At 41.8% G+C, this 24,613-nt stretch overlaps 1 protein-coding gene across 1 annotated transcript in view; it reads right to left on the minus strand.

The window, feature by feature from the left end:
- JPH1 (junctophilin 1) overlaps positions 1-24,613 on the minus strand; it is an 83,917-nt gene that overhangs the window by 25,314 nt on the left and 33,990 nt on the right.

Below are 24,613 nucleotides of genomic sequence, written 5' to 3' on the forward strand. Positions count from 1 at the left end.
TGGTAGAATCAAAATAAGAATTTGATCGACAAGGGTCTGCCCGATAGCATGCTGGAAAAGTAATTCTGGAAAAAAGTAGTAAAACTCTTTATTTGTGGCACTGATTACCGTGGTATAAATACTCCCTCCTTGACCAACTGAAGCGACCAATGTGATGTCACTGAATGTGTAGCTGGGGAGACACGCACACAATGGGCTCTCACCAGCCTGTAGAAGCAGAGCACAGAGTGTGCTCTTAGGAATGTGCTCTGGAGGTTCTAAGGAGCCCATTTAACTTTATGTATGTTTTTGTGTGAAACAAGGAGACAGAGTTGGGGAGGAAGAAACAGATGTCTTTCAATCTTCTACCTGCCCCTTGGCCCATCCTCAACTGACAAAACCTCTTCTCTTTCCAGAGGACTAGGGTGAGGGAGAAGGCAGCTGGGTAGAGAATGGCCGGGGGTGGGGTGGGGTGGGGTTCTTATGGCAAGGCAGGAGAACTGATGTCCACCTGCCCAAGCAGAGAGGATTTAGAGGGCAAGACGGGAACTCTGGGTCATCTCCTTCCAAAGATCTTGTCCAGTTAGTATTTAGATGATAGTCATGGGCATCTATTTCTTAGAATTCTGTTAACCTTCCTTCCTATTTTACTAGCACCAGGCAGGGCTGTAGATAACTACTAGTAAAAGCTAAATGAAAGTCTGAAAGAGGTGCTTGCGCTTATTTCAGAAACAGCAGGAGACGAAAAGTTGGGAAATAGCATTGTGCCCTAGCAGTTCTTAGTGGGGAAAACGCAGGTGGCAGCTGGTGCAGGCCAGCTGGGACTAGCTGCAGGAAGGACGTGGGGAAGATGGGGTCTGACCTGAGACGGGGGTGGGGGCTCACTGGCAGGAGGTCCCATTCTCAAATTCTCCAACTACCTCCTCTCATTCTGTGTCCTCAGGGGACCCCTCACTCCTCCGCAGGACTTAGCGAAGCTTGGAGGCTGGCTGTACTAGGATGTAAGCTTCCCAAAGACTGGGATTTTACATTTCTGGTTCTCTGCTAGATTCTCAATGTGTACAACACTGCCTAGCACACAGGGTTTATTGGGGGCTCATTTTATGAATAAAGGATTGAATGATGCTTCCTTAGGAACATCTGGGTAGTTGCTTAAAAATGAACAGATTGACACAACCATAAAGCCAGTAAGAAGATCAGTGGTGGCCAAGGCTTCAGGGCAAAAGTGGGGGAGGAATGAAGAGGTGGAACACAGGAGAAACTGAGGGCAATGAAACTACTCTGTATGACGTGTGACATTATGCATGTGTCAAAACCCACTAAAGAAGAGTGAGCTCTAACGTCAACTATGGACTTTAGATAATATTAATGTGTCAATACTGGTTCAACTGTACCACATATACTTCTCCTGCAAGATGTTAATAATAGAGGAAACTGTGGGTGTGGGGAGAGGAGGTACATATACATGGGAATGAACTCCATGCTTTCTGCTCAATTTTTCTATAAATTTAAAACTGCTCTAAAAAATAAAATTCACTAATTAAAAATGAATGGATCAACTTCCAATCATCAAAATTGTTATTTCTGAATCACAGAGGACATTTTAGGTTATAAGGGACCATGAAATGGAAACAAAATTAACGGTTAGTCCCCGTGTTGAGTCTGAGAATCAATGGATGCTCTGTGTTATGTTCTTTCAGTTTCTCAGAATCCCCAACCCTTTTTCTCAGAATTATTTTCCATTTTATCTATTCTTAGATAGAGCCTAACTATGTCTGGGCATCATAATTAATGAAGCCAGAAGAGTACAGTTATGCTGCCTTATAACAAAATCTGCTAGCCCTTCAATGATAAATTTGTAAACCTAAGTACAAACGGTTTATTCTGATACTATCACAATGCACCACCATAAAATGGTACCATTTATCTCCACCACTTTTTACAATATGCTAAGCTGGAGAATAAACAGATATAGCTTAACCTTTCTACAAATATATTTTGGAAGTACAGTGTCAGTAAAGCCGTGACCCTTTACTTTTTTACTTGGTCCTTCCTGTAAGCCCAAACAGGGAGGGGAACCTTTCCATCTAGTGCCCCACCCTGCATCAAGGCTCCTGCACAGCCAGCAAGATGAGTCAAAACCACATTCAAAACCTAAACGAGAGGCCTGCGTGAGTGCTTTTGGTAGCCCTGGACCCAAAGACAGGAAGCAGAAAAGGAACCCATCTGAGTTTGCTGTCACCACCAGCTTGGGGTGGCCAGGCCACTGACAGGTCTAGATATTAGCCCGGGGAAAAATCCGGGCTTAACTCTGGCTCATGTTAGTGAATTCATGTGTTCAAATCCCAGGCTCAGTTCCAGAGCCATACACAACCCCTTTATTCAGCCAAGTGGTAAGACATGCCATTGTTCACGGGTTGGGGGGGTGGGGGGTTTAGGCAAGTCAGTCTGGGGAGGTCAGCTGAAACAATGCAAAGTGGACGCCTTGCTGCTGTAGCTGGTCACGTGGAACACACACACACACACACACACACACACACACACACACACAAAGGAGCACACATGCCCAGTAAGTCTTTCACATATTCAAACACTGCTGATATCTGTAAGTGGTCAGACCCTTACCAATCTCAAAACACCATGATCACATACACTCGCTCCCATAAAATGCAGTGAAAAGTAAGTAGAAAGCAACTTCTTTCAGTTGGGCATCAGCTATCGACTTTCTGTTAGGGCCATAATTTTACAAATAGACCCAGTTTTAGCTTGTAGAGAGTTACTATGTATGGGTGAAGAGGCAAAGAGACCTGAGAGGCTGGCTAAGCTCACACAAGCAGCTGGGTGATGTCCCCCTGGGCATAAGCCCCACAAAGGTCCTGTGTGAAAAGCCAAAATGGTAAATGTGAAATTTCTGGATGTGAGGCATCCCCTGTATACAGGTACTTAATCTCAACCTATTTTTCCAATCAGTAATTTGATGATGAATATCGGAGTTTCTTTCTTTAACGAAATAGTTTTTTCACAAACTCTCAAGTCACCGTGCTCAGAACAAAACAGTCCTGCTTTCCTGATTTTTCTTAAACCTAGTAATGCTTTTACACACACACAAAAGTCTATCGACAATATATTAAACACGCCTGGCATATACTCACTCCTGCTAAAGTAACATGCTGACCACTTAGATGTCTGTCCCAACTTCTAACTTCAACCTTTCGCTCATCCACTCGCTGACACGGCTGATGAAGATTTTAATTTAGAATGGACAAACTGTATACCACATTTACAAATTTTGTTCTTTCTGCTTTTTATATATTCTCTCCCCAACAGTAACTGCTTTTTTAAAAATGTGGATTTTGAGGTCTTTTAAAATTTGTTATATTAAATCAAAGTCAGCTCACTGATAGATTTAAAATTTGATGGCAGAGCCTATGATCTACTTGGTTCAGGGGTCATACGTGTGATTTGCCTTGATGTCCCAACATTTAAAGAAGATTATTAGGAAAACTTTAAAATGAGAGCAACTGTGCATTAAGAATCCAAATCTCAGGTGATGGCAACCCCATTCTTCCAGTTCCTGAAGCCTACACCCTTGGAGTCACCCCTGAGGCCTCCCTTTCGGTCACACGCCACAGCCACAGTCAGCAAATCCAGCTGGAACTACCTCCAAAACACATCCTCAATCCAGCCGGTTCTTGTTCGCATCCCTGCGCCTGGTCTGGTCACAGCCACTGTCTCCCACTGGGGCTACCACAGAGGCAGAACAGACCCTGCTTCTATCTTTACTGCCGACCATCCTATTTCCCTTCTGGTTCTCTTGGAAATGCCTGATAAGAGCTAAAATTCTTTCCTGGGTTAAGACATCATGGTAAGAAAATGCAACAGATATGACCTGTTAGCCTTCCTTTTGGACTGTGACCTTATTCATTTACAAGAGACCCAGATTTGTGAAAGCCAATCATCTTGTGTATACAATTGTAGTCCTTTTTAAGAAGAAATCAGTCTGTTAAGGAATACTCCTGACAGGAGTTAAGAGTGAGGTGACTACACAGACCTCGGCTTAAAAATGAGGCATGATTTCTGAGTTATTGCACCCGGAAGAAACTGTTCTTTCAATCTTGATTTGATTCTCTGATAAGACCAGCCTGGCAAGGCTCAGCATATACTCCCTCCTGCTAAGGTGCAGGCGGGCCCCTTAGATGCCTGTCTCAACTTTTTTTTTTTTTTTAATGTTTATTTTTTGAAAGAGAGAGAGAGAGACAGAGTGTGAGTGGGGCAGAGAGAGGGAGACTCAAAATCCGAAGCAGGCTCCAGGCTCTGAGCTGTCAGCACAGAGAGCGACGAGGGGCTCAAACTCACAAACCACGAGATAATGACCTGAGCGGAAGTCCCAATGCTTCTTTTCCTAAAAGTGATAGCAAGTGATTGAGACATAAAATGTAAACGAAGGAGCATGATATTCCCATTGAAGTCTGGTATTTGATCTTTCAAGGGCTCAAACTTTCTCAGAGGTGTGATAACACCGGCTTTGAACACATTACTAGCCAGAGACTACACTGAGGCAAGTCTAGGCCACAGATGATTCTTGTCCCAGAGATCAAAAGTCAAACCACACCTCCTTAGCTATCATAGAAATCCCTTCATAGAATCATAATTCATATCATACTTTTGGCTTTTTATCAAAGGGAGGGAGGAAGAACCAAGATCCATATGAAGAATGTTTACATAACTTTTGTAAAATGTTGTCCATTATGTGTGACACCATTATGTTTATACAGCCCTTGGTGACACATTCCTCTTACAGTTTAGTCCCAGGGGAAAAAAAAAGGTCTCTGATGATAAATTTGTGCACCTCCTTGTATCATACGATGAGAACTACATAATCTATCATTTCTCTTTTTGTTAAGGCTACGAGGAATCTTGGGAGTAAAACTATCCTCAATCTATGTGTATGGTTATCTTCTCTAGCTACATGGCTTCAACATTCCCCAATGTCAGGATGCTACTATGAATGTGAACCATAATGTCCTGCAAATCCTTTTTTGGAAACTGGTAGGATATTGAAAATAAGAATCACCAGATCAATAAGCTCTTGTTATACTAAGTTTTCTGAACTCTAACCCCTCACTGTGTGTTAAAGCTGAGGAACACACATCATAACTTAGGGACAAGCAGAACCTACTATTCAACTTCCTTTATAGGATTTTCTTCTATATTCAGAACACTTTCAAGCTTGAAAAACAAATCTTCATTCTTATGTATATTACAGATTTTATTCTCTAACATTTGATCAAACTTAATAAGCTTAAAGGCTGTATTCTCTGGACAGGCCAGGTCAAAAGCACATTTATAATCCTCAGCTGAAAGAGGCCAAATAAATAACTGGCTATCTTCTACTTTATTCTGAATTTTATACAACTTACCTAAAAGTCACCTCCCTATGTATTTTATGCACTGAGAAAAATCTGATGAAAAAACAAATTTAAGGTATGTTTTATTCTTTAAATAATTTTTACAAAAAGTCCTTTTTAATGAAGGTCATTCTAAAGTTTAAAAACTAGCACTAAATAAGCACTAAATAAGATTACAACTTCTCTTTAAAATATAATCACTGGTAACTCACCGAGTGGGAGAAAAAATTTGCTGACCATTTATCTGATCATGGGTTAATATCCAGAATAATATGTAAGAACTCCTTCAACTCAGTAACAAAAAAGGCCAACTAAAAAAAGGGCAAGGGACTTGAATAGACGTTTCTGCAAAGAAGATATACAAATAGCATGGGAGGATGCTCACCATTGCTAGTCATAACAGAAATGCATGTGAAAATCACAATGAGATACTACCTCACACTCATTAGGATGGCTACTGTAAAAAACAAAAAGAAGAGAAAACAACAAGTGCTGATGAGAATGCTAAGAAATTTGGAAGCTCGTGCACCGCTGGAGGGAGCGTAAGATGGCACAGCTGTTATACAGAATAGTATGGAGGATCCTCAGAAAATTAAAAATAGATTTACCGTATGATCCACCAATTCTACTTTTGGGTGTCTGGCCAGAAGTGACAGCAGGGTCTCAAAGAGATATCTGTACACCCATTTTCTTAGCAGCACTATTCATTCACAATGGCCAAATGGTAGAAACAACCCAAGTGCCCATTAGTGAATGAATCAATAAACAAAACATGGCGTATACATACACAGAATATTATTCAACATTAAAAAAGAAGGGAATTCTGACACATGCTATAAAACACAGATGGACCTTGAGGACATTACACTAAGTGAAGCAAGTCAGTCATAAAAGGACACACATCCAATGATTTCATTCATATGAGGTCCCCAGAGAAGTCAAGTTCATAGGGACAGAAAGACGTGTGGTTGCCAGGGGGCTAAAGCAAGGGGAACAAGGAGCTATCATTCACCAGGTATAGGTTTTAGTTTTGCAAGATAAAAAAGTTCTCAAGATGGGTTGCATAATAGTGTGAATGTACTAAACACTATTGAACTGCACACTTAAAAATGGTTAGGACTGTAGATTTTATGATGTGTATATTTTACAATTAAAAATTTTAAAAAATCACCCGATATACAAGTATTTATGGAGCATCCTAGGTGTGCTGGGGGAAGTGAGGAGAAAAGACCAAAGGTTAGGCTCTCAGATAAGAAGCCACTGCACTAGTCCAAGCCAGGGCATGCTAAGTATCTAGTGAGGGCAAGAGCTGGAAGGAATAATCCATGGACGTTTTAAGGGAAGGACTATCAGAAGTCTGAAACAAGAGGGCAGCCTCTGCGTTAAGCCAGCTCTTAATAAAAATCCTGAAACAGAGGCTGAATACTAGTGGAATGGTAAATGGGTAAGGAGAGAAACACAGAAGATAACCCCAAAATACTGTATCTCACTCGGTATCCAGATGAATGGCTTACTTACTACAGATAGAAATGGTGCTGAAACAAGCACATTTAGAATCTGAGTAAGGGTTGATGGTGCTGGGGAAAGGGGAGGGCATAGGAGAGGCTGCTGAACTTGATAAGAACCTTTGAGAGGGTAGTACTAACAAGCAGTCCCACTGCAGAAGCCAGTCGGATGGGGGGCTGGTGAGGAAATGGGCAGAGGAAGTGGAGGAAGCAGGTGTGGGCCACATGCTGGAGACCTTTGACACAGAAAGGCAGGAGGAAATGTGGACAGTAACCAGAAGGATTAGCTGAGCCAAGGGAAAAGATGTTTTACTCTTAAGAAAATGAAAACTGATCTTATCACGAGGTGGGAAGAAAGATGCCCAGACAACAGCAGAAAATGAAGAATCTTTGAGGTGACAATTGCTGGAGACAGGTCCTGGATGAGGCAAAAGAAAGGAAACAGGAAAAAACATAAGAACAGTGATGGATCCATCCAATGTTTTAAGGTTATCTGAAAGATCCTTTGAAAGCCTGCGAGAGCTCGAGAATGCAGTGGGCTTTGAAACAAGACAGGCCTGGGTTTAAACTCCAGGTTATCACATACTGTATTCCTTTCTCCTCAATTCCTTATGTATAAAATGGGGGAGGATATTACCTTGTAGAGTTGTTCTGGATCACAATTGATTGATATGAAATACTTAGTCCTAACTTAGGGTATGGAATCAATAAATGGCCATTATTAGTCTTCTGCTAAAATTTAGGGCCAGTGGGAAGAATCTGAGGGGTCAAAAAGGTGAAGATTTGGAATCAGAACTGTACAGAAGTTCTAGCAAATGGAAACAAGGAGTACTGGAATTGTTGAACAGGACCAGGAGGACCTGACTTCAGGTCTCCATGATTCCATCACATCTTCCTCTTGAAAGGCTCTCTCTTCTGGGAGAAGCATAGAAAGTAGAAGATGGCCTTGATGCAGGGTAGATGCATCAATGAGGAGGACAGAGACAGAACCTTAGGTAGGGAGACAGGGCACATAGCCAATGGTGGACTGTGGACCAGGGGAAACAGAAAGGGTTAAATAAGGACCAAGAGAAAAATGTAAAGGCAATTTGGTAATTGCGAACTCCTATCAATGCAGACTATTATTATAGTTTTAGGTGCTTTTTAATTGATCAAAGTAAGACTTCTGTCTTTCCTATGGCAGATTCATAGAAACTCCTTATTCTGAGACTGAGTCTGATATACTACTAAAGGGTATACTTTCAGTTCAAATTATCAGCCAGGAGGCTCTTAGTAACAAAAGATGGGTCAAATTATTTGAAAATGGATGCACGTTCAATAAAATGACACTAGACGTCATGACTTTACTTTCTATTCAGCACCGTAACAGAAACATCTGGATGTGTCTGGTAAGAACTTTGCAACCCTCCGAACAGAGAAGACCTGGGTAATAAGAACTGGCAAGTCAGGGGCACCTGGGTGGCTCAGACAGGTGGGCGTCCGATTCTTGATCTTGGCTAAGGTCATGATCTCATGGTTTGTGGGTTCGAGCCACCACACAGGGCTCTGTGCTGACAGCATGAGCCTGCTTGGGATTCCCCCCACCCTCTCTCTCCCCCTCCCTCTTTGTCCCTCCCCTGCTTATGTGTGCTTTCTCTCTCTCTCAAAAGTTAATTAAAAAAAAAAAAGAATTGGCATGTCAACGCTATTTTTATTTCTTCAGCAGTGTTGTTATACTTCTTATCCTTTACCAGGGGTCCATTATGGCTACAAATTAAAGTACAGTATGACTAAGAAGTAGAGCAACTTAAGACTACCCAGCGATCAAGACACATGATAGCAGCCAATGGCGTTCAGCTGAGTGACAGGCTGACAGGGTGACTGACTCACAGGTGGACCTAATCTCCACCTTCCTGCCACCAGTACCCATTAAATGTACACCCTGGTGCTCAAGCTGTTCCATTTGGTAAATATTTCTACATTAGGAAAAATTAAGAGAACAGCATTCACTCATAAAAATCACGTAAAACCCTCAGAATTCCTCCCTGAACTCATAGTTGAAACACATTCTCTTAGGTAATAAGATACCCGTTTTCTATCTCAGATGACCTAAAATGGCTCTCTAAATATCCCAAATCTACCAGTTTCCACTTCACTTTGTTCTATTTAGATATGCTTTGACGGTGAACAACAAGGAACCTATTCCTCTGTTGAATATTAGATGTGGAACAGTATTAGCAAAAGCTGACTTGGGACTGGCCGTGCAAAACCATCCTGCATCTTGAGCTCTGTCATGCTAAATGTGCATGTTTTGAAGGTGTAGAATTTATGAGACTTCTTTGACAGGGATGCCGAAACAGAAGGGATCAACAGTGGACCCTTGAACAATATAGGGGTGAGCGGCACCAACTCCCCGCATGGTCAAAAATCCACGGGCAACTTTCGACGCTCCCAAAACTTAACTACTAACTGCCAACTGTTGAGCAGAAGCTTTACTGATCACGTAAACAGTCCATCGACACGTATTTTTAAAATATGTATTAATATTCTTACAATCAAGGAAGTCTGAGAAAAGAAAATGGTATTAAGAACATAGTAAGAGAAAATATATTTGCAGTGTATTGTACCAAAAAAAAAAAAAAATCCATGTCTAAGTTCAAGGGTCAGCTGTAGTTATTCTCTCAGCAAACTAGTTTTAGTCACTTCATGTTTCCTTGTAGAAACCGTAATTCAGGTAACCCAGTTATTTCATGACTGGTTTGTGACAAGGAATCACTCAACAGTTCGACTAAGAATCCTTGACTATGCTTACTTTAAATCTTCAGTCTTTTGCTCCAACAGGTACTGGGGACAATATAAAAAGCATACAGGATTTGCTCTGATTTATGTTAATCTTCTGGTTTTGAGGAAGTGACTCTCGAAAGTTCTGCTTTACCAGACAGATGAAAAAACGCACTTAGAACTGGAAGGGCCTCTGAGAACCCACACGGTGCCCAGTGGGATGAAAGGGCAGAACCCGTCTTTGAAACTTTAGGGCAAAGTGGGGTGACTATGTTGTGAAATGATTTCTGTATTATTATCCTCTGGATTTTGCTTTAGCAAACATTGTATTTAATTTCATTTTCCGGTAATAAACTTCTTTCTGCTATGAAAATTCATTCATATCCATTGTTCTTATATTCATGCCTTTCTTTGTTGCCCTCATTTCTCTATCCAATGCTTTAAAATTAACAGACTTATGACTCCCATTGAAAAATGCAAATTTTGAGCTTTCTTCTCTAAATATTTTTAAAAAATCAGTCTTGGCTGACTTTCAAATGAAAATAACACAGCTTAGAAAACATCTCACTATAGACTATAGGAAAGATTCGGTTTTCATCAAGGGTATTCTTTAGCAGGAACATTTTTAGGTGGTGTTAAAAATACTACAGATTCATCCAACTCATAGTTGCCTTTCCCCATATCACCAAATCAGTAATTAACGCCTCCAACTTTAAAAGGAGATATCAGAAGATCATCCAGTTCTTCCGGAATTCTTAAAAAGTTTTCTTCTTCATCTCCCTGAGAATCTCAAAAAATTTCTGTTGTAATTTTACCTGTATTCAGTATTTGCTGTGTTAAACTGAGAACAGCAATTTTTCATCCCAGTATTCAATAGATAAAATAATGGCCTACCCTGGGACACAGAAAAATGGAAACAGAAAACATATATAAACCAGGGTAACTGGTTTTCTGTGCTGCATCTTTCAATAAAAGTAACAATACGATTTGGGGGGCAGAGGCAGTCTTGAAGATGAATATACGTATATTGAGATAAAAATGTATATTTCATCAGCGATGGTGGTAGAAACACAAGGCAGGATTCAAAGGAAGTAAAAAAAAAATCATGTTATATTCTGGCTCAAATAATAATAATCTTTTCCTTCTGATCCCAATAGACTATGAGTGATCTGCTCCAATACTACATTTTTATGGTGCTTATGCTACTTGGAATATTCCTGTTGTTGTCCGCCTGCTGTCTGCCTGGGTTTCTACTCTAGACACATATTGATGAACTTTTAACCTTTAATTTTCTTCTCTGTGGGATTGACACAGGGGCCTGGGATGCCATGCCTGTCAGCAGCATGGATGGGCCCTTGCTGCAGGCCCCAGGGAATGCAGGGGCTGTCTTCCGGGACTCCATTCCTTAGGAGACGGATGCATTGACCCAAATGGAGCTACTTCTCACCAATCCGAGATTCAGATCAAGTCCAAAGAATATCAGGAAGAATTCCAGGCATAGAAGGAATACTGCACATCCCAAGAATGGGGGGAATTTAGGATGTGATCTGCATTAAAGTAAGGATTTCCTCTGAGGCCCCAAATTAAAAATCTACTAATTGCTATCTTATGACTGGAGGAAAGTCAGACTGAACTCTGGAGGGACAGGAAGAATTACCTGGCAAACTCCAAAGCCTACTCTTCCCCTGGCAGAGAGATCCAGGGTCTTACGTGCCGCTTCACTGCTTTGTGACAGATGCTTTAGAGGTCTGCAGGTTTACCTCAGAGCATTGGGCTATACTTTCCAAGTTGGATTTCCTGATTGTGCTAAATTCTAGCCACAGCAAGAGTACTGGAAATAGTGTTTCCTTCCTTTTCAATACAATCACGGTATCTACTGAAATGACAACAGTCTTGGGGACAATAGGACATGCTCTTGCCTTAGGGCTGCTCTGCCCTATCTGAGGTAGGAATGTGAAAAATCCCCTTGCACTTAAGGCAGAGAACCGGGTAGCGTGAGAGGCTTTGTACGATTCTGGTAGAAACCTGTAAAATGTATTTATAATTCTGGACCCAAATAATGTCACAATGGGCACAATGGAGTATTACACTTCACGGTCTTCATTTTGTTCTAGAATGAAATGGGTGCCCTTGGGTCCATCAGATACCCTGAAAACATGAAGGACATCAAAGAAAGGAGATGCCTTTGAGAGTCAATCATAATGCATAAAACACACCCGTCCTGAAGAGACCTTGTTCTTCTAGAGTATGTGTGGACTCCGCTGCCCTAGAGACAGGGCTTCTTACAAGGAGGAATTAGAATGACCTGAAAAATAGCATTTGTTCCCAGAGTAAGAAGAGGAGTTCCACAGACTGAGAAGAAGCTCTTTCCATCCACGACAAGAAGGAGACAGCACACAAAAGACCAAGGCTGGGGAGCAGCCTTAGCTGGAATCTACGCTCTTAGGAGCTCCTACATAATGTTCAGAATGTCCCGCTGTTCCTTGTCTTCCTACTGATGCTTCTCCAGGTTTCAGACCTTGGATTTGGCTTCCTAAAATAATCACCCCTGGCTGGTCTCTCCTGACATCTCTCCATGGCGATGCAAATCCTCACTTCATGATCAACTCCTAATGTCTCCTACCTCAAACACAGCCTCCAGGTACTTAATTATTACAAATGTCTAGAAATACTTTCAAATTATCTGCTACTCCAGGCACATATACTTCTACTTAATTCTAAATATCATGCTCACTTTTCTTTCCCTACTTAACTACATTTATATTGTACACATCACCATACTGCTCTGACCCCACTGCAATTCCAACAATGCTGGTGGTGAAATTAAAGCTTCTTTTCCCTTAAATCTCTCTCTGGCAGATGATCACTGTTGGCAACAGTCAGTTGTAAATATGAAATTTCTCTGCAATGTTTTTCTGAGACATCACAGCAATAGCAGCTCACACGAATGATCTTGCATGGCAAAATGAAATGAGAAAGGTTCTGATGCTGGTCTGAGAAAGAGGCCTCTGTCGTATCATGAGCTCTGAGACACTATATATATAGTAAGTTAGCACAAAGGATGTATTTTAATATGATAAATCACTTCATGGAATTTATGTTAACATTTCTTTTCCATAGTGCTGGCATAATTCTAGTAAACAGCTTACCTATCACCTTAGTTCTACAAATCTGAAATTAATTTTTAAAGCAAATCTTTTTTATTCTAGATATAACAGAAAGACCCAGGATTATGATTTTTTTAAACCTGCTTTGTAATCTTAAAAGTAACTATCAGTTGCAACTATTAGCTATCAATTTAATTTTTTTTAATTTAATTTTTGAGGAAGGGAGAGACAGAGTGTGAGCAGGGGGACGGGCAGAGAGAGAGAAAGAGACACAGAATCCGAAGCAGGTTCCAGGCTCTGAGCTGTCGGCACAGAGTCCGATGTGGGCCTCAACCTCTTGGACTGCGAGATCATGACCTAAGCCAAAGTCGTATGCTTAACCAACTGAGTCACCCAGGTACCCCTCAGCTTTCAATTTAAATGCTGTAAGACCATGAATCTCTTCTATCATTAAACACTTTCAAAGTAGTACTAAATGTTTACTTGGTAGGTTTAATCAGACAGTGAGTTTTAGGGGAAGAATACACAAATATATGTAAATATATAATATACACACATTTTAATATGTGGACATCATATTTGATTGAAATATATCTCTGTACCAACAAATATTGACCACTATTATGAGTGTCTGAAAGTTTTTTGTTTGTTCTCATCTGGGGCAAATATTTCACTGTACTTATAGTCCTCTAATAAAGTGTTTTTTGGTTTAGTGAATCCCAGGGAACGTGACAGAGTTGGAAGTAAGGAAAACTGAAACCAACCAAAGAAATAATTTTAGGAATAAATAATTTAACCAAAATACTAGCTAAAACTCTTGTGCTGACCACTAACACTGCCCGGGCAACTAGTTAAATCAGGGCTGCTTGCATTTTTATTTATTTTTATGGTATTTTTTTTAGGGCTGCTTATATTTTTAAATTATAATGTCATTATGTACAGCACCAGGCTCCTTTGTCAAAATGAGGCTTTGGCACAGGGTTATGATGTAATTCAATTCACCGGTTAAAACATCTCCTATGCCTGGAAAACCTAATTGCAATGGTATTGTTCTTGACTCATGATAAGAAATCATTAAAATGGAATTCAGGAACCAGATTCTAATTTAAAATTAATAATACAGCACATTTTAATCTGTTTCTGAGATACCCGTAGAAGCTTCTGAGTGTTTTGACCAGTTTTCTCTTTTATGCTCTGGGAATGTACACTGACCTGAAATTTAAGTTACAAAGCAGGATCCCGGGGTGTCCTATTTGCTGTTGTTATTCAAGCATGTACAATCCATCTCAAAAGCCCATTTTCCCTGTCCCTTAGCCATCTCTTGGCAAAGAGCCCCACTGCCTGCCATTTGCCACTTGTTCTGGGCTATTTTAATTCTGGACAAGTTGTGGTAGTAGGCTATATTTAAGTTGGCCTGCTCTGTGAAGAAACACGGCAAATGCACGTGGCACCTTTTCCCTTTTTGACATAATCCAATTGCGCTTTGGCTTTGCGTTCAGCTGCGTGAGATTCTGTATCATCGACACTGGCTTGGTCCCACTGTCCACCTTCCAGGTGCCTACTATCCATCAGGTGGGGCGGGGGGCTATTCCCCGGGAGCGATGAGCCATGGCAGGGACCCGTGGAGTAGTCACCAAAAACTTACAGAGTAAACTGAGAAACACGAATAATGAAAGGAAAAGTAAAAACACCTCCAGCTCTTGGCTAAGTGCTACGGGCACATTTGCAGAATAATTTTTCAAAGACCAACTTCCAGATACGAATGTTGAATTTTGTAAAATATGACGCATCTATTGGGAGAACCTTGAGAGAAATTACATGCACCTAGAAAGCCAGCTTTCTCATTTCTGAGCTTTTAGAAGTGGACATTCTAAGAAACACTTGGTTCTAACCTGCCCCTCCTGAGGTGTCCCCGCCCTTCTTCAGTGCTAACACTTGATATACTTTCTACCTAGCACAGAAGTGTAAGTTTTTACTTGCAGTTATGCTGTTCCTTCAGAGAAGAAAAACAGGTCTGAAATGCACCCTGATCATTAAAAGTTAAATACCATGTAAAAAACACCTTTCTAGAGAACTCCGCTGAGGTCCTCGTTAAGCTTTGGAAGTTCAAAGCTAGCCTAAAGGCAGGATCTGTGATGAAGAACCAGAAGATGCTTAACTTTTAAGGAAATATTTTACAAGTCTGGGAACGTGATGAAGAACCAGAAGACGCTTAACTTTTAAAGAAATATTTTACAAGTCTGGGAACTTTTGCCTCTAGACCTTGATGTACAAATGCTGGTACTAACATACTTGTTTTGCTGGCAGTGGGATTAAAATGGAGACTAGTTACATGACCCTATTCATTTAGCCAGCCTAGACAGCTGAAGTATACAAAAACCAGATTCCTGCCTATTTACTTGAGAGATCCTTACTGTGACTGCTCGGACTCTCAAAAATCATCAATTTACTGACTTACTGGCAGCCAAGATTCTACTTGATTTTTTTTGCCGCATAAACTTTACGGCCCAAGTAGGGAGTAAAGAAGACTGAGCTTTTGTTTTCTGGAATGAACAGGAAAACCGTTTTAGACATACTATGTTAGGAAAGCATTCACTTGCACAGACTTGTCAATTAATATGAAACCACTTTTAAATGTCCCTGACAAAGGAAGGGCCATTAGTAGACTATTTGGTTACATGTAGTCAGGGCTACAGGCTTTCAAACTTCTCTACATAGTAGCAAACCAGAGATGAAGAAAATTGATCAATACAGAGTTGCGTGTTTTTACTAGAAGGCACACAAGTGTCACGGAATATCATTACGTTCTGAGTATCATGAAAACACAAGGCAAAAAATAAATGACCCTTTCGTTCTCTAAGCTTTTGGAGAGCGAATTCCAAATTTCAATCCATACAACGCCATCTTCTTTGCCAAATGCATTCATTGCCAGGCTCCCTGGTATTCTTTTAGGAATGAAAATTACCTCAGGTTTCCCAGTTTACCTTTTCTTTTCCTCACATACTGTCCAAGCTCACTTTCTTAAAGGCAGCAAGACAATAAAAACACGTAAGCGACTGTTCCACCACAACCATGCATCAGGATTTAGGATAAATCATGGATTTACAAGTCTGGATCAGAAACCCGCCCTGGAAATGCTGCCGATGGGAGTATATAACTGTGGCTACAGCTAATAGAAACATAATGTCCCTGAAGGAACTTCACATCCCCTCATGGAACTCCGCTTACGGTCACCAGGACGTTCCTCCTATAACCTGGAAATGACGGGGGCTCTCCTGCACTCCCTGCTCCGAGAACACAGAGACAGAAAGGTCTTTGTGAGAGCTGTCCTCTTAGGACAGAATCAAGGCAGGGAAGAAAAAAATTCTGGCTTAAAAAAAATAAATGATTATTAACACTGTATTTTCTTTTGCTTTTTTGTTGTTTTTGTTTTTTTTTTTTGAGACAGCAAGAGCGAGCGCAAAGGAGGGGCAGAGAGAGTATCCTAAGCAGGCTCCGTGCTGTCAGCACAGAGCCTGACCTGGGGCTTGATGTCACAAACTGCGAGATCATGACCTGAACTGAAATCAAGAGTCAGATGCTTAACTGACTGAGCCATCCAGACGCCCTGATTACTAGCACTTTGACAGACGTTTTAAATAAGGTCTTAAGCATTCAACTTTTATTATATTGTGTGCTTCTGGTATTATCAACTAGAACACACATATATACAGATCACACATGTCCCAAAAGTAAAATAAACGGAGGGCATATGTGTCATCATTTCTAGGAAGGACAGGGAAAAGGAGAAGAGAAATTCTATCATATTTCTTAAGGAGCCCAGGGAGAGAAACATACATTAAAGAGACAAAACCCTAAAACCATAGGTGGTCGGAGCTGAAAACAAAGGGACACAGGCCAAATTTCTGGACTTGAGGGAATAAGGAGGGGTGAGTGGATGGGACAGGTCCCAGAAGGTTAGAGCAGCCATGGGCCCGGGTTTCACACAACCTCAACAACAGGCCACAGTAAGCTGTGAAGTTGTAAGCAGGTTAGTGACCTGTGAGCTCTGTCCTCTGTGGCCTGGAGGTCAGCCCTGACTCTGGTCATTAGGCCGCCCTGACAGGACCAGACACAAAGGAGAGGGACAGGTCCTTTCTTGTCAATGAGCTACACTCCACAAAATACCACCATTGCAAAAATATAAACACCTGGGATATGCTTATTGTATTAAGTTAACCAAGCATTGATGGTGAAGCAAGCATTGATGATGATGACCATTAACATTTATTGAGTGCTTTTTACACACCAGGTTTAACTTTCATTATCTGTTCCAAGAGCTTTATGTGTAATACCTCCTGAAATCCACCCTGGGTTATGAGCTAGTGAGTGGAGTGGTGGGAGCTAATCTGAACTGCAGATAGGAACTGACCGCCCCCCCCCCCCCCCAAGTCCTTGTCAAGCCACAGACTTTTCCTATGGTAATCTTTTCATTTCCTATGGAAAACTTGGTTTTCCTCATCATCTGAGTTACTAAAAGATGAACATTTTCTTCCAGGTATTATCTAAATTAGCATATACGTTTCTCCTTTTTGCATGAATCGATCCTTGTATAGAATAATCTTTTAGTGATAATTTTTAGTTTAAATAAGAGTATAATCGATGCTATCAAGTAACAAGTGATTATTAGCTGCACCAGCTTTTCAAATGATTTTACTCCAAGCTGTGGGATTTTTTTTTTTTTTAACCAGGTTGCAATACCTCCCTCCGACCTCTGTAAGATGTTGAGGTCCTGCGGTCTTTCACTGGGGTTTCAGTGGGTGACACACACCAAACCCCCTGCAGCGGGCACCTCATCCCCGCGGTAGTGGCATCTGAAGCCTTCTGCCTGCCCGGCCACCCTGAGGCCGCCTTGCCAGCCATCCTGGTCCCTGCTGTCTCCTGCCATCTGGAGGCTCTGAACTGTTCCCTCCCCACCTACTGCCCTCAGCATGTCCTTGGGTGTCTCAGCATTTGTAATATTTGGCATTGAAACCCCAATATCTCAATCTACAGCATGTTGTTACAACCACAGCATAAATGTAATCCTTGGATTAGATTAGCATAATGGGAATTTCACGGTCTCCCTGGACTTGCTCTATAGATGTGGACACATTATTTAGGATTCACAGACTTCAAAAGTGCCAAACTAAAAACATCTCTTGTGTCCTATTGGAACACACTCAAAACTGAGTTTCTTGCTGTTTGTCTAATCCTTGCCTCTACTGGTTATGAACATGGGTTCTAGAGTCAGGCTGCCTGCATACAAATGAGCTCTAACCACTCACTAGCCTGTAACCCAGGGCAAGTTATCTACCCTTGCTATGATGCTGTTTCTTCTTCTATAAATTGAGAACAGTGGTAGAACCTACTTTGCAGAATCATTATGAGGATCACAGGTGATACAAGTAAGACACTACAAACAGATAATGCAGATGAAGCTGGGCACAGAAAACATCATTATAGATAATATTTATCCATTTCATTTAATAACTTAAAAATATATTAAGTTGCTAAATAATATATTCAAATGGCTCAATAAAATATAAAAAAATAATGGAAGGGGCGCCTGGGTGGCTCAGCTGGTTAAGCATCAGACTTTGGCTCAGGTCATGATCTCATGATTTGTGAGTTTGAGCCCCACATTAGGCTCTGTGCTGACAGCTCAGAGCCTGGAGTCTACTTCAGATTCTGTGTCTCCCTCTCTTTCTGCCCCTCCCCTGCTCGTGTTCTATCTCTCCCTCTCTCTTTCTCTCTCTCTCTCTCAAAAAGTAAAAACATTAAAAAAATAATAATAACGGAAAAACTCTCCCTCTTACCTTGTCTGTTATTCATACCTTGGTGTTAGACACAGCTAACCAGTGTTTCTGTTTTTTTAAAAAAATTCTTCCAGAGTTTCTTTAAGTATATACAAGAAAATTGAAATGTGGGTTCTTATTTTCTCCTTTTCTACACAAAAGGAAGTAATATATGCAATATGTCTGTACCTTTGTGACATGCAACAAGAAAGTGGTGACCAGACAGCATTAGGCATCATCTTGTGCCAAACTAATGTAACCCTTAACCTTCATGGGAGGGGGCAGCAGAGAGGTAACAAGGGCTCCGGTCAAAAGACCTGTATGTATGTCCTGGTCCCACCATCTGCAAACTATGCAGCCATGGACAGATTACTTAAAAGTCTTAGAGGCACAAACTGGTTGTCAGCGTGTTTATTATGAGATATGCAAATCTGAAGACACACACAGACACACCCAACCCACAGTGTAATTACCAGTTAGAAGCTTCCACAACCCACAGGGCCACTCCTTCTATCCTGGAAACACCGGTTTGTGGATATGGAGACACAAAGTCTCTACACATGACCCGGTATGTGGCCTGCCAGGTGAGGTTCCTTGTCTGAGGTGGCAATGGTCTACTTTTCCTTGAGGAACAAATACCTGGTATGGGCTACACTCTGTATCTTAGATCTACCTTGGTCAACTTTTCCAACAAGGATCCAATTTTTTGAGAGCTGATCTAAAATTGCATCACCAGTAATGTTTACCTGACACGAGGCTTAAGTTTTGAAAATAAACGAGAGGAAAATTGGGAAGGAGAAGAGAAGACTGAAGGACCTAGTGGTTTTCACTTCCTCAGAGGCAGCCAAATGCGTTCAGTCCCCTGAAGGCATGGCTGATGGGCCTTCTCCCTTTGTGTGGTGACACTGGCTGCAGCCGGGCCCATCGCTTCTTTAGGAGGCTGAGCCCTTGTCCAGGAGAAGCTTTGCCTGGGATGTAAGAGATTTGGCTTCTATCGCTGATTCCTTACTCTCACCTTCCTCTGATATATTAGTGTCCTCATCTATAAAATTAAGGAATCAGAATGAGAACAATTTGAATTTGTTCTTATAACCAAACTTAACCTACTTTCCCCCACCCCCTTTAAAATAGGATACAAGTGCTTATGTTCCAGCTCACAGATGCCGATCTCCACCTCCTCGGCTTTCCCCTGCCTCCTGTTCACCGCCCCTCCACAAAACCTGACAGCTCTGAGGTATCCAACTACCCTGGAAAAGTAAAGAGTTTTTAAAGTTCTCCTCGACTTGGGTTTTCAAGAACTGTGGCAGGTGCACTTATTTCTAGGGAAATCTGCTCACTACATGTAAGTAAGAACCAGGCCTCCTTTTGTTTTTTTAAAGTGATGATGGTCTTCCTACTAAATCTGATGAATTGTTTTGCTTTGGTAAATAAAGATAGGGGCATCAGATTCAAGTCGGAAAGGCAGCTGTACCTTCTAACTACAACTCTCCTACAATTTGAATGATAAAGAACTCTAAAAACAGCCTGTACCCAGCAATCAGATCATCTGAGGAAAGTAAAAACTCAAGTCGTATGTGTTTCATGACAACAGAGATACAAAAAAAAAAAAAAAATCTAGCAATAGGTGCTAATACATATGAGCATAATAGCCCAAGACTCCTTGAGGATTCATGGCGGATCATTCTTATAAGTGGGTACCTAATGCTGGCGGCAGTCTTTAAACATCCCGTAATCAGATAATTAAAACTGGAATTATTAATAGTACATCAAGGTATTTTACAAAATCCGGAAAGCAAGAAAGACCTCAGAAACCATTTGGCTCCAACTCATTTACATAGACCAGGAAGTTCAGGTCTAGAGGGGTCACGGTTCTGTCACACACATGCACATGCACACACGGGGGGGCTGTCTGTGTTAGGTGACCCCAGGCCAGTGCCCGCGGGGACTGCTTGATGGGAGGCTCTATGACAGACACAGAGGATGTGAGGTAGTAATATTCCTAACTAGTTGGGTAAACGGTATCAGTTCATCAGCCAGAAGGTGGTGAAAGGGGATCTGCCATCCTCAGGGGACAGTCAGGACCCCTGCGTGGGGATGGCAGTTTCAGGTGTGACTGTCAACAACTGGGCTACTCCTCAGCAAAGCGGACAGGTGTTTTCCACTCGTGTTTTTCCCATTAGTTATACTTCTAAGGTATTCCCCTTGCTTACTCGTGATGAAATGGATGGGAGAGGAGAGCCGCAGGGAATGAGCAGCCCATACAAAAGGAAGGAAGGTGACTGGGAAGGCGAGGGGTGGGGGTGGGGGGAGGAAAGATGGCAATGCACGGGGCTACCCTGGGTTCAACATAGCAGAGGGCAACCGCGTGGCAAGTATCCTGGAGCTAAGGCTGATGTTGAAAAATGATCTTAAGTCCCTGAGAGGAGCATGAAAATTAAAGTTTTCATATTTACTACACTACTAGAATGGGTGTGTGTACATACACAAATACATACTGCCCTGCAATCACTGAGCATCTATGTTCCACGAACTGTGCTACACACTTGATGAACAAAATTACTATGTTGGACTCCTGCCAATAGTCCTTCAAGGCTATTATTCTGTCTATTGTATATAAGGAAGCAAGTTCTCACAGGTAGCGTTTTGCCCAAAGCACACAGCAGAGGGGCGTCTGGGTGGCTCTGCAGGTTAAGTGTCTGACTCTTGATTTCGGCTCAGGCCATGATCTCCCGATTCATGAGATCAAGCCCTGCATCGGGCTCTGCACTAACAGCACAGAGCCTGCCTGGGATTCTCTCTCTCCCTCTCCCCAGCTCGTGCACTAGTGCTCTCTCTTTGTTAATATAAGTAAATAAACATTAAAAACAAATAAATCCAAAGCACACAGCAGAATCGGGACTGAACCCAGGTATGTTTAATGAAAGAGCCCATGCTCTTTCTTCCACATTATGCTGACCATCTTCTGGAAATAACTAAAATGTTATGGGGGGAAATCTGCCAACCTGTGATAATGGTTTACCTATTACGCTGGTTTTTGTATTTAAGTCTAACGTAATCCCAAAATCAACTTTCCACTGAGTTGATAATTCAGATAAAGGTTCTTATCAATCCTGTGAGCTACATATAAAACCAATAATCAGCTGGAAATTCACTGCTGAACCAGCTCTGCTTACCATTGTCCTCCCCAGGTCAGAATGTTACCAGTGGTCACTTAGGCATTTAAAACTTGCCTTAATATAGTAGGCGCAAAAAGCCTACTGATCCCTCAGTGAGCCAATCTGGTTAAGAGAGCTGAAAATACTAAGTGGACAGATGTGTTTACCCCTTTATTTCAGGCAAACAGACCCAGTCTTAGTAGCCAACACACTGAAATAACCCCATTCTTCTTTGGAAGCAAGTGTGCATGGACAAGTTTCTACCGGAAACTTGGTAAGAATACACTGTTTTCATGAGAGTTTGTAAAGGACGCTCCATGTTCTTCCAATTGCTGGAGCCCAACTACCCAGCCCTGGCTCCCCACAATGTGCCAGACCCGTTCTCATCTGTCCTTTGTGCTTAGTGGGAGCTACTCGACCCTGACCTAACTCAGCCCACAATTATCTCCTCACATTCACACTTTGATGATATTAGGTCATGGGATAAATCTTCTTAAACACAGTTGGATTTCCCCCTCCTACACCCTGTCCTTTTCTTATAACCACTGGTGCCGCCCACTGCCAGCCTCTCCCTGCCCAGGAGTGCCTACTACCCGCCATCTTTGACATTTTAACAGATGGAAGATGGGGAGAGGCTGCAGAGAAATGACCAAGCTGGCTCTTGGAAACATGTTTGAGAAGTTGTCTAATCCAGTCTGAGGTGAGACTTTCCTAATGTCCCACAGTTACCCCATATGGAGGCTCACTATGTGTCAGGCATCACGAAAGATCCATCTCATGTATTAGCTTATTTAATCCTTTTGACGTCCCTATGAGGAGGACTCTACAATCCTACCATTATTGATGAAGAAATGAAGGCTAAAAAAAGGTTAAATAACTTGCCCAAGGTAGAGTTAAGACATTCCTGGACTCCAAAGCACGTGTTCTTCCCATACTTTATGACCTTAAATTACAGAGTGTGAATAAGATCAGTCCCCCACACTAGTCTAGAATGTTCCTCCAAGTTCTGCTTTTCAAAGACCCAAAGTATTAGTAGGGAAGATGTGCGAGTATTTAATTCTAAAACAGAAGACCCAGAGGCTATATGCCCAGCCACAAAATGCATTCCATCCTCCCCATCAGAAAGTTTTATTTTTTTCTGTGCCATCAGGGCAGAGATGCCAAGAATACTCATTCTGTGGTGGGCACCAACATTATTCTAAACTATACAAAAACTTTTAAATTAAGAACTTTAGAATACATACATTTGAATTTTAATAGGTACCCCAGGATTTCTCCTAGAGGTACTTTAATGAACCGCAACTTGGCTTTTAAAAGGTAGTTGAACATAATGTTTTTATAGTGCTGTTCGTGACAGTGGGGTGTTAGAGGCAACGTAAGCATCCATCACTAAGGGAATGGTAAGGAAAACAGGATGCATGTGTACTTCAGAATACTGTGCAGCTGTCTGAACCAATGGCCCAGGTGTACATATGGCAGCATGAATACCAGGTGTACATCTTTAAATAGTGTTGAGTGGCAAAAAAAACAAACAAACAAACAAAAAAACCCAAAAACAAACCCAAAACTATAACATTATATAAAAAATGTAACATGTTATGTTAAACATAATTAGAAATAAAAGAAAATGAACTGTGTAACATAGTGCCTGCCATATAAACTAAAAATATATAGAAACAACACTATACTTTTCTATTTATACAGAATCGATGGCATGGGATCAACATTTATTACTGAGTGCTTAGGGAAGGGAAGGGAATGGGCCCCGGGGAAACAGATAAAAGGGAAAGAGGGAAAAGAAGAGAGGGGCCTTGTATTAATGGTTGCAGACAGAAAGCCAGAACCTGAGGCCGTGATGACTTTAACCTTCCACACCAAAGGGTTAAGAAAACAAAAGGGAGGAGGGAGGGAGAGAGGGAAGGCGGGGAGGAGGAGAAGGCCAGAGGAGGGAGGGAAGACAGAGAAGTAGGTAGACAGAGGATGGACACCAGCTAGGAATCCAGCTTGGAGCTTTGTCTCCACACTCATCTTTACCTCTTAGCTCTGTTAGTGGTACAGTACCTAATCACCAGCTTTGGGAAGCTCTTTAATGTGTACACAGTCATCCCTCACCCCCAAGCCGTGCACAACCAAGCCCGGATTAGGAGCCCAGTTTGTAGGCTTGAATACTAATATTAACTGAAAATCATACTTGCTGGCATTAGAATTGAACCCTTGGATTTACTCCTACAAAAAGAAGCCACTTTCTTTTTATAACTACATAGAATGGTAGAGCATAAACAGTGCAGAATGGAGACCAAAAATTAAAAAAAGAAGAAGAAAAAAGAAAAGAAAAAAAGGCAAGCTAATGACTGGATGTGATTAAAAGTTCGTTTCCCCCCTTCTTCTCCCTCTCGTCCTCCTTTCCCTCCCCTGCAACCTGCACCCAGTGAGCCCCAGGGGTAGCAGTGGCTGCAAATCTCCTCTCCTGGGACCCCAGCCTCGGAGAGGAGAGGCCGGCTGGGGAGGCGCTGTGGTGGCTGGGGAAAAAGCTGTCGCGAGCCAGGACTGGTGAATGAACTCCTAAACAAACTCTCCTCTGACACATCACTAAAAATAAGTATGCTTACATGCATAACACATTTTTGGAACAGTAAACTGAGCTCTCTCTTTCATCCTCTCTAGAGATTTTATGTTTCACATTCAACTCTACAGAAAATAAGATGCAGGTGTCGACAACGGCGAGCACTGCAGGTCCTAACTTTGGATGTAGGTGAGAGATGCACATCTGCCAAGACGTTACGGAATTGCAGAGGGCGGACAAGCTCCGCACATCAGCTGCTCCTCCGTACTGCGCTCAAACGCTGATAAGGCTCAGTTGGGCATTGCCTTATTTAGTCAGGC

This window comes from Prionailurus bengalensis, chromosome F2 (assembly GCF_016509475.1).
Source record: "Prionailurus bengalensis isolate Pbe53 chromosome F2, Fcat_Pben_1.1_paternal_pri, whole genome shotgun sequence".
In the NCBI taxonomy this organism is placed as follows: Eukaryota; Metazoa; Chordata; class Mammalia; order Carnivora; family Felidae; genus Prionailurus; species Prionailurus bengalensis.